The sequence below is a fragment of the Microcebus murinus genome, chromosome 6, assembly GCF_040939455.1.
Source record: "Microcebus murinus isolate Inina chromosome 6, M.murinus_Inina_mat1.0, whole genome shotgun sequence".
Taxonomy (NCBI): domain Eukaryota; kingdom Metazoa; phylum Chordata; class Mammalia; order Primates; family Cheirogaleidae; genus Microcebus; species Microcebus murinus.
The window spans coordinates 103,919,271-103,930,662 of NC_134109.1; positions in this window are offsets into that span (position 1 = coordinate 103,919,271).

The window sequence follows — 11,392 nt, forward strand, 5'->3', positions numbered from 1 at the left end:
GTTGTATGTGAACCACTTTAAACCATAGTATAAAAGTTAAAAGACAAGAGTGTCAAAAGTAACTACAGATACAATAATTAGTTAAAAGATACACATTATTAAAAGGTATAAATTGTGATATCAATGACAGAGTGTGTGGAGGGGAGAAGTAAAAGTGTAATATTTGTATGTGACTGAAGTTAAGTTGTTATCAGCTTAAAATAGACTGTAATATGTTTTATGTGTAAGATGTTTATGTCTTATGGTAATTGCAAGGAAAAAAACTACAGTAGATATACAAAAGATAAAAAGAATCAAGCATACCACTAAAAAATGCATCAAATCACAAAGGAAGACAGTAAGAAAGTGACAAAGACATTACAAAACAGTCATAAAACAATTAAGAAAACAGAAAAAGTTAGTCCCTACCTATCAACAATTACATTAAATGTAAATGGATTAAATAGACATAAAGACATAAAGTGGCTGAATGAATTAACAATAAGGTTCAATGATACACTGCTTTCAAGAGAAACATTTTAGCTTTAAGGACACACACATAGGCCAAAAGTGAAAAAATGGAAAAAGATATTCCACACAAAGATAACCAAAAAGAAAGCAGGAGTGATATTGCTTAAATAAGACAAAATAGACATTAAGTTAAAAACTGTCACAAGAGACAAGATAAAACAATAAAAAAATTGGAAGAAAACATTGGAGAATATTTTCACAGTCTTGGAGTAGACAATAATTTTTTAACCAGGGCACAAATAGCACTAATCATAAAAGAAAAAAATGATAAATCAAACCAAATTAAAATGAGAACTGTTCATAAAAAGGCACCAGTAAGACAGTGAAAATGCAATCCACAAAGTGGGTTATTCAACAAAGTACTCATACCAAGACTATATAAAGAATGCCTACAAATCACTAAGAGAAAAACAGACATCTCAATTGAAAAATGGGTAAAGTATTTGATGAACAGACACTTCCAAAAAAGAGTATCCAAATCACTAATAAATATATGAAAAGGTGCTCAACTTCATTAGTTATCAGAGAAATGCAAATTTAAACCACAATGAAAATAAATTTGTACCCGTATTGCACACATACACAAAATTAACTTGTAGTTAGACATAAATTTAAGAGTTAAAACTATATAACTGTTAGAAGAAAATACGGGTATAAATTTTTGTGACCTTAGGTCAAGCAATTATTTCTTAAATGTGACAACAAAAACACAAATGATCAAACAGAAGATTGTTAAGTTGGACTTAAGTAAGGTTAAAAACTTTGAGCATCAAAGAAGTAAATGACAATTCAGAGAATGGGAAAACATTTTGGAAATCATAAATAGGATAAGCGACTTGTATCCAGAATACATAAAAAAGGTCACATAAATAATAATAAAGACAAATAGCCTACCTAATTTTTTTTAATGGGCTAAGGATTTGAATAACATTTTCCCAAAGAAGATACATAAATGACTAATAAGATGCTCAACATCATTAGTCATTAGGGAAATGCAAATCAAAATCACAATGAACTAGTCCTTCATATCCAATAGAATAAGGATAAAAATAGATAATGACAAATAAGAATGTGGAGAAACTGGGACTCTCATACATTGCTGGGGGGAATGTAAAATGAAAACGGTGCAGAATTGTGCAAACCTGTCAATTCCTTGAAGAATTATCATATGATCCAGCAATTCTATTCCAGATAACTATCTAAGAGAAAAGAAAACATGTCTACACAAAAACATGTACATGTGTGTTGATAGCAGAGTTATTCATAATAGGTAGGAGGTGAGGAAAAACCAGATGTCCACCAACTCATAAATGGATGAATGAAATGCAGCACATCTATGCAATGGGGTATTACTAAGCAACAAAAAGGAATGGTGTACTGATATATACTATGTATATAAGTGAAAGAAGCAAGTCAAAAAGGGCCACGTATTTTATGATTCTATTTATATGAAATGTTCATAATTTATATGAAATGTTCATAATAGGCAAATCCACGGAGACAAAAAGTAGGTTAGTGATGCCTAGGGCTGGGGTAGGAGAAGCATAAGGAGGAAGAATGGGGAGTGATTGCTAATGGGTACAAAATTTCTTCTTAATTTTTGGGATGATGAAAAATGTTCTAAAATTAGATTATGGCAATCTTGCAAAACTCTGTAAGTATACTTAAATCTATTGAATTGTACTTATTGAATGGGTGAATTTTATTGTTTATAAATTATATCTTCATAAAGCCATTTTTAAAAACACACACAATGATATACATCTTTATCCCTGCCAGAATATTGAAATGAAAAAGACAGAAAATATTAATTGGTAGCAAGGATGAGGAACATCCAGAACTCTCTTCCGTTGCTGGTGGGAATATAAATTGGTACAGTCACTTTGGAAAACTCTTGGGCAGTATTTCCTAAAGTTGAAGATGCAGGCATTCTACGATTTGGCAATTCCATTCCAGAAGATATTCCCCAAATACACATACTAGGATGTTTTTATCCACACTATTCATAATAACCCCAAACTAAAAACTAACGAATGCTCATGAGCAGGAGACTGCTAAATAAATTGCGGTATATTCACACAATGTAATGCTTTGTTCCAATGAGAATGAGTGATCTACAATTGCATGTAACTGTATGAATAAATCTCACAAATATAATGCTGAGTAAAGAAGCCAGGCCTCGAAGAGTATGTATCCAATAATTTCATTTCAATGAAGCTCAGAAACAGGTGGAATGAACTGGTACTTTGTTGGGTGAGAAGAAGTTGGGATAGTGTTTACCCCAGAGGGTAGTGACTGGCCGGGGGCATGAGGGGATATCGGGATATTATTTCTGCTATATTTCTTGATCTGGGTGTCACCTAAAGGAGGGTGTTCAATTTGAGACAATTCTGTCAACTCTTCTGATATATGTACTTTTCTAATGTGCACCAATTAAAAAGTTTAAAAATTGCCAAATAGAAAAATAGCAAAAAAAAGGATCTAGGAATAATTATAACAGAGATTGGCTAGATTTTTATGGATAAAATTATGAAACTTTATAGAAAGACATTAAAAAAAAAAAGAAAAGAAAAAAATAAAATAAAAAAAAATATCAGACAACTGACTTGTTTGGAAAAAAAAAAAAAAGAAAAAAAAATAGACATTAAAGAAGACCTAAATAAATGGAGAAATAGGCCATGTTCTTGAATAGGAAGACACAATATCATCATGATGTCAGTTCTCCCTAAGCTGGTATGTAAATTTAATGCAGTTCCAATTAAAATCACGAGAGTATTTTATTTTCATGTAACAAGCTGATTCTCAAATTTATATGGAAGAGCAAAAGGGTCAAGAGTAGCCAAGACACTCTGATTTTAAAAAGAAACTATCAAACCAGGTGGTGGATTTATCCTGCCAGATATCAGGATTCATCATAACAGTATGAAAATTAAGGCAGTGTGACATTAGCATAGGGATGGAACAAAAAAGAGAGTCCAGAAATAAACCCTCACATATGCAGAAGCTTGATCTATGACAGACCAGATGCTGCGGCTCTGAAGTGCTAGGACAATTGGTTATCCATATGGAAAAAAAGTGAAATTAGATTCCTACCTTACACAACACACAAAAATCAATTCCAGATGGAATGAAAGCTTAAATATAAAGGGAAAAAATATAAAACTATTGGAAGATAATATAGGACAATATATTTATGCCCTCAGGGTAGGGAAAGACTTCTTACATAAGGCACAGTAAATATAAACCATAAAGACAAATATTTATAAATTTACCTACATTAAAATTAAAATCTTTTTATTCACCCAGATACCCCAGAAAAAGAGTAAAAAGGCAAACCATAAACTGGGAGAAGCTAATTGCAACACTAAACTAACAAGGTTGAGTAGCATCAAGAATATACAAATATAAATCAATAAGAAAATGACAATTTTAAACAGGCAAAAGATATAAACAAAGATTTTATAGAAGAGGAAACATAAATGCTTTGTAAGTGTAGGAAAAGAGGATCAACTTCATTAGTGACCAGAGAAATGTAAATTAAACCACAAGGAGATCCAATTACACCCTAATGAGATAGGCAAAAATTTAAAAGTCTAACAATACCAAATATTGGTGATGATCTGTGGCCATAGAACTCTCTTCCACTGCCGATGGGAATACACATTGATACAACAATTTGGAAAACCATTTAGCACTACCTAGTAGAGTTGATCATGCATAAACCCTGGGACTCAAATTCTACTTCTAAAGACACTTTTGCACATGTGCAAAAGGGAAACACTTTAAAGAACGCCCATAGGAGAATTGTTCGTACTAGCAGCAAAATGGAATCAACCCAACTCTGCACCAACTGTAGAATAGATAAATAAATTCCAGCATGTTCGAACAATGGAACACTATATAGAGATGGAATGAACAAACCGCAGCTGCATAAAAGCACAGATGAATGTCAAAACAATACTGAGTGAAAGAGATAAGTCAGAATAATTCATGCAGCATGATTCCATGTATGTCAATTTTTATTTTTTTAAATCATCCATTTTAATGTATACTTTTGTGGTTTTTGACAAGTGCAGTCATATAACCAGCATCACAATTTTTATGTTCCGTCCTCCAACAATGACACCTGCTACAGCATGGATGAGCCTTGAAAACATTGTGCTAGGCAAAAGCAGCCAGGCACAAAGCACCACGTACTGTATGATTTCACTTATATGAAACATCCAGAACAGGCAGATCTATAGTGACACAAAGCAAGACTAGTAGTTGGCAGAGGTACGGGGAGGGAGGAACGGAGAGTGACTGCTGATGAGTACAGGATTTCTTTCTGGGATGACAAAAATATGCTGCAATTAGATAGTGCTGATAGTTGCACACCATGTGAATATATTATACTAAGCACCACTGAATTGTTAACTATAAAAGGATAAATTTTATGGCATGTAGATTATATCTCAATAATAATAAATACATATTGGCTCACAAAACATTTTTTAAAAGTAAAGACTGATTAACTCAGAGACAAGACATGGTTACCTCTAGTGTGCGTGGAGTGGGAGTTATTGCAGGGAATTGGGGGGAAATTCTAATATACTGGTAATGTTTCTTTTCTTAATTCGGGTGATGTGCACCCGAATTTTTTTTTTTTATGACTCTATAAACTCTACACCTACCATGTTTCCACGAAAATAAGACCTACCCATAAAATAAGCCCTAGCAAGATTTCTAAGCATTTGTGCAATATAAGCCCTACCCATAAAATAAGACCTAGTGATGGGCGTGGCTACACAGCGTGTCTGCACAACCCATGCATTTCATGGCGGAGGGGTAAAGAAGATGAGCAGCCCTTCTCATCTGCCCCATGAGAGCTCTGTTGCTTGACATGAGAGATTGGGGCCAATGGTTCTACAGGAAATAGAGTCGCAAGAAATTCAGGATGGAATTCGGGGTTTGGAGAGTTATGACGATGTTCCAGAAGAAGATGACTTAATTCTATTTGAATAAATGTAGATTGTTGTACCGTACTTAAAAAAAAATAACACATCCCCTGAAAATAAGCCTTAGGGTGTCTTCTTGAGGAAAATAAATATAAGACCCTGTCTTATTTTGGGGGAAACACGGTATCTCTGTGCTCTCCTGTATGTATGGCATGTGTTACAGTAAATAATGATTATAAGGACAGGGAGATGGATCAGATGATCTTGCAGCGTCTTTGGCCCAGATGGTCTGCAGCTCTGTGGAAGGGACAGAGGTGTAGAAGCAGCTCTTAGGCACAGATGCGGGGGCGCTCCAGAACTGGGGAGCCACAGTGCGCCTGTCCTTGGTGTGGACTTTCAAACAGGAATGAGCACTGCCAGGCTGGCCCCAAGGCAGGCTGTCCCCAGGAAGGCCTCAAGGGGGTGCTCATCACCTTGACTCTCGGCCAGGGCCAGGCACCTGCTGCTGTCAGCCCCACTCCTGCCCACTCAGGACTCCACCTTGGTGCAGGGGCGGGCACGTTCTTGTGAACAAAGCATTTGAATGCCATCGGTAAACCTGAATGCTATGTGGATGGTTGACTTGCAAGGGGAACTCAGTGCTCCTGCTGGGGTGCTCACATTCGCCTCCTCAAGGGGACCGAATGGGGGCTCTCGTCCCCAGCAGGAAGTGGCCCAGTGTGCTCACTGTGAGAACAGGGGACCGTCCCTCTCTCACTGGGGTGGCCTTGCAGTGAGGCTGCAATCCTCACGGTCTATTGGTAAAATTTCCGGCACCTCTTCTCGAGAGAGACGGCATGACCTTCGTTCAATGAGCAAATATTTATCAGGCGCTGCTACGAAGAAGGTCCCACGCTGGGTGCCAGGGAGACAGCGCTGAACAGAGCAGAGCCTAGCACTGACTGAGCCAAGATGTAACCAACAAACCGACAACTAAAGAGAGTTGCAAATTGTGAAAAGTGCAGTGGGAACTCATCTGTTCCATTCACCAATGAATCCCAGACGCTAGAGGAGGGCCTGGCGCGGGTATTTTTGGTGAATAAATGAACGACTAGAGATTGAATGAGATGAATTTGCTACATCAAAGAAAATGCTGCCAGTCCCGAGGCGAAGGGCACCTGTCCCCTGCCCTCCCAGCATGCGGTGTGGGTCTGGGTCACCTTTCTCCGCTCTTTTGCGGCCAGCCCCTCCCCACTGGCTCTCACATTCTTTCTTTGGACCTTTCCATTAGGACACAACTCGGTCTTGCCAATATGGGGGTCGGTCTGTCTCCGAAGGTGACTTTGGTTGTTAAGTTCTCGGGGCAGGCTGCCCCTGAGGCTAGCAGCGCTGACAGCGCTTACTTGGCCATGGCAGTGCGGGCCCCAGGGGTGGCAGAACAGCCCGGGAGCGAGACGGTGATCGCACCCCATCTGGGGAAATGCTCAGGGAGCTGGGAGGTGCTACCGCTTTCACACGGCAGGGCGCGGGCCTGTCCCCAGTGCTGTCTGTGCTTGCCGGGCGGGAGCGGGCATTCTGGACCATGAGGCAGTGAGGAGCTCTCAGTCTGCAGAGGGGATGAGAGCGAGGGACCAACGTCCTTGGAACCGCAGAGATGATCAGAGAGTGGGAAGGCGGCTGTGATAGGCAAAGAGGGAGGAGGGAATTCGGCAGCCAGCCAGGGACGCTTTTATAGCAGCAGGTGGAAGGAGCCCACTTAATCTGCTGCTACGAACAGACCCTTGTCTTCTAAGGATGCATGAAACCATCTAGTGGAGGGACCAGGTGGAAAGCCCAAGCAGCCTGGGCTAGAGACACTAAATCTGCCGTGTTTCCTGGCAGCACAGAGTCCGTATCTGAAAGGAGAGGTAAGGACGGTCTCTTTGGAGGCCTGACTCTGCCCCGTTCTCCAGGAACCAGGGAGAGGGAATGGAGTGGGCATTTACCTGCTCCTCTCCTGAAAGGTCACAGGCTAGCTGGTCAGACAGGACTAACCATGGGGCATGCACACCCATGAGACGGGGTGTAAGGGGCTGCAGGCCCCGCGGGCAGTGTTGCCGGGTAGTTAGAGTGGGGGCCGGCTCACAGAGCCAGCCCTGGGCTTGAGTTCCAGGTCTGCTGCTGACAAGCTGTGTGACCTTGGGGAAGTTACTCGACCTCTTCATACCCCTGTATCCTCCTTACCTGAAAAATGGGAATAAAAGTAGTGCCCACTGGGGACTTACGATGCACCTGGGATTTGCAGGAGGTGACCTCTTAGCGTAGCACCTGGCATGTGCTAAGCCAGCAGACGTTAGCCACTATAATAACAACTATTATTACTGTCTTGGTTCGGAGAAGGGAGACAGGGCTGAGGAACCTGGGACAGGCAGAAGCACTCCCTTAAAGGCAGAGCTAAAACCGGATAGGTGGAAAGGATGACAGCAGTGGGGGAAACCGAGGCAGGGGCTAGGAAGGAGTGGGTGGAGATGGCAGCTGGTTGGTGAGGAGCCCTCCAGGCTAAGCGCAAAGATGGAGCCAGGGACACCTGAGGGATGAGGAAGGATAGTCAGTGGGACCTGACAGGGAGTGAGGGTGGCCTTGACCCTCCACCCAAAGGGCCATTAGCGCCTCAGCAGAGGCAGGGACTCCCTGCCACCTGCTGCGGGCTTCTTCCTCGTCACTCCTCACTTCCTGAGGTCACCGTCACCTGCGATGGAGGCATGGGGCAGTTGCCGTCTTGGCAAGAGCATCCTATGGGGCATAAAGAAGCTCCAGGTTGTCCCAGCCCGGCCTCTAACCGGATGAGTGGCACCACGCCAGCTCCTCCCTTCTCCAGACCTCAGTTTCCTTACCTGTAGGATGGGGGTGGGCAAGTACCTGAGCTCGCTAAAGTTCCTGCTACTTTGTGATCTCTGCCAAGAAAACCAACCCACCTCTGACCTTGCTGCTCCTGTTCCAAAGAGTTTGGAGGGTAAAGCTCAGATGTTTCGTTTGGTTGGAGTTCACGGAGAGCTTGCTGTGAACTGACCCTCGCTTCCTTCTAGGTCTGGAAATTAACAAGGCAACTGTGGTCTCTGGTTCTGAATTTCAGGAATAATATTTTTTTAAAAAAACCTCTTTAAGTGCAAATCGGCTCCAGGCTAACCCACAGGCAGCTGTGGACAGTGTAGGAGACCGTGGTCTTGGGGTCAGTGGATGGGACAGAGTGTTGGCGTGGCCATTCACCATCCACTTGAGCTTAGTCAAGATACTTAACTTCCCTGAGCCTCAGCTTTCTCGTCCCCAAAACAGGGTTAATGGTCCTTTTCTCACAAGGTGGAAGGGCAGATAGCATGTGACCGAGGACATGTGTTGTGGAAATTAGTCATTACATTCTTGTCTTGTTTTTGTTCAAAGTCTCATTGAACTTTAGATATCACAATAGTCTCGTGAGCCAGAACAGATAACTACTGTCTCTATTTCCAGGTTGGGAAACTGAGGCTCTGAAAGGGGAAGAGAATTTTCCAAAGCCACATAGCAATGGCAGAGCAGGATTAGAAAGCCACATTTGTACAAAGACAGCCCTGCTGCGAACCTGCATTTTCACAGCCACTGTGCATGGAGACCTTGAATTCTTGTCTTGTAGGCCAAGGTGAGGCCAGGATAACTTTTTGCAGTGGAGAATGGGTGGAGTGTTCCCTGACGTCTGCGCCGTTGGGCAACCCTGGCAGGCCCCCCCATGGGAGCCCCTCTCCAGTCCATGAGTAAGAGCCCCTCCCCCAATCGGAGATGACCGTGCCCAGGAAGGCGAGGCAGGGCCATGTGGCTGTTGACCACAATCACCGGCAGGCCCCTGGTTCCAGTAGCTGTCCCGGAAGCTGCAACCCAGGCCTGTAATTTCCAGGCTGGGCCTGGACCAAGAGCAACCCCACTGCTGAATCAGTCGCTCAGGCGGCCCTATCGTGTTCTTTCTTGGCTCGCCGGCTGCGCAGCTTTACCTCCAGGAAGCAGCGCTCAGGAGCCTGCCCTGCGCTTGGCGTGCCTGGACAGCCCGCAGCGTCCCTGTCCTGCTCCCCGGAGCTTTCTTTCTGGAGGAAGGGTGCCCCTCACTCCCCACCCCTTCCCCCCAGCTCCCTCCAGCCTCCCTCACCCATTGCAACCTTTCTGGCTGGATCCCACTGGCTGAATCATGCATTTCTTCTCCCCAAAGGGCCTCCGCTGGGGTTTCTGCCAGACAATCTGACAATCTATGCAGATAACTGCAGGGCACTTTCCCACAAAAAAATGGGAAAATGGCCCAGAAATTAGAGAACTTGCCTCCCTACTTAACCCTCCTCTGCTCCCCCACCGTTTTGCAAAATGCCAGAGCTAAGCCAAAGGGGAGATGGCTCTTATGAGGACAGAATAGGACTTCTGGCTACCCCCAGGAGCCTCTTAGGTGGCCAACAATCTGAGCATCCCTTCCTGGACCCCAGTGCCCTGCAGGAGAAGCTGAGGACTCTGGGGCTAGGGAAGGAAGGCCTGGTGTCCTAAAGGACCTTGGCACTTACCACCATTATCCCAATGGTGACAGCTCTGGGCCATGTAATCACGTAATCACCTCCCAGCAGGGCTCACCACATCCCCACTAGTCCCTCTTCATCTCCACCCCACACCGAAGCCAGAGTCCCTTTCCGAAATAGGACTCCTCTGTGGGCCCTGCTGCAACCCATTAATGGCTCCCCACTGCTCTCGAGAGATTGTCACTCCTGTGCTTCCAGGGCCCTGTCTGGCCCGCCCACTCCACCCCCCAGCTTCTCTTGGGCCTCAGCTCAAGCCCCACCAGCCTCTGCCAGTTCTCCATGGCCAGGCTCCCTCCCAGCACGGGACCCCTGTCCACATTGCTCCGGAGTGCTCTTCCCCATCTGTTACCTGACCAACACCTGCTCATCCTCAGACCTCAGCCCATGTGTCCCCAAGCCCAGCTCAGTTCCAGTCCTTCAAGGTCCCCCTCACAGCACCAGGAGCCTCTGCATCACGGCAGTCATGGTGCAATTGCACGTGTGTCCGTGTGATTATTTGATTAATGTCGGTCTCCTCCATAGGAGCAGGGAGCTTGTCTACTTTTGGCCACTGCTGTCTGCCCAGTGGCTAGCCCCCTGCGTGGCATGGATCAGTGCCCAATCAATATTTGTAGAGTGAAGGGAGCAAAAGCTGAATCTGCCTGGTGCTAAACTCCCGTGGTCCAGGAGTTCCCAACAGAGGTCACATAGGGTGCCAGGAGAAAGAAAAACAGGGCAGAGTTGAGGGCTGTGGGTGGCTCAGTCCCTTTGCAAATATGCAAAAGACACATGTGTGCACCCTCAGAAAGTGTGTGTGCATGTGTGCATTCACATCCGATGTATTTATATGTAGGCAGCATCCATGGCCCAAGCTCTTATCAGTGCATAGGCCCCTCTACCACATACCTGGCACAGGGTCACACAGTGAGCGCGCTGTTGCTCCATTGCTAGGAGCTATTAGCATTGCTAAAACTTCTATTTGGCTCTTCTTCTATGGGCAGTCTTTGGGGTTTTTTCCAGGTCAAATTGATCAAGAATCAAGACTACCATGTCCCTCAAAAGCAAATTCACTCCCAGAGCACTCGTGAAAACCATAAAGCTTAATGAAGGTTTCTGTGGTGGGATGAAAGCGAGGTAGTAGTTATGCCCCACAACATAACAGTGGCAGCCCCAGACATCCCTCTTTACATATTTGCTCTCCCCAAGGTTCCCCTCCCTCCATGCCTCGGTGGTGCTCTTCCTCCACCCTTTCCCCAGATAGCTCTGCACTACTCCGTCCAGCAGTTCAGCTCTGGCCCAAATTTGCATTCACCACTAAGGAAAAGAGCTCACAGTTTTCCAGACCTACCTTTCCCAGCAGTCATTTAACAGTAGGGACCACGTCTTGTTATACAGGATTTCCTTTTCAGGGTTTATTCCACTTTT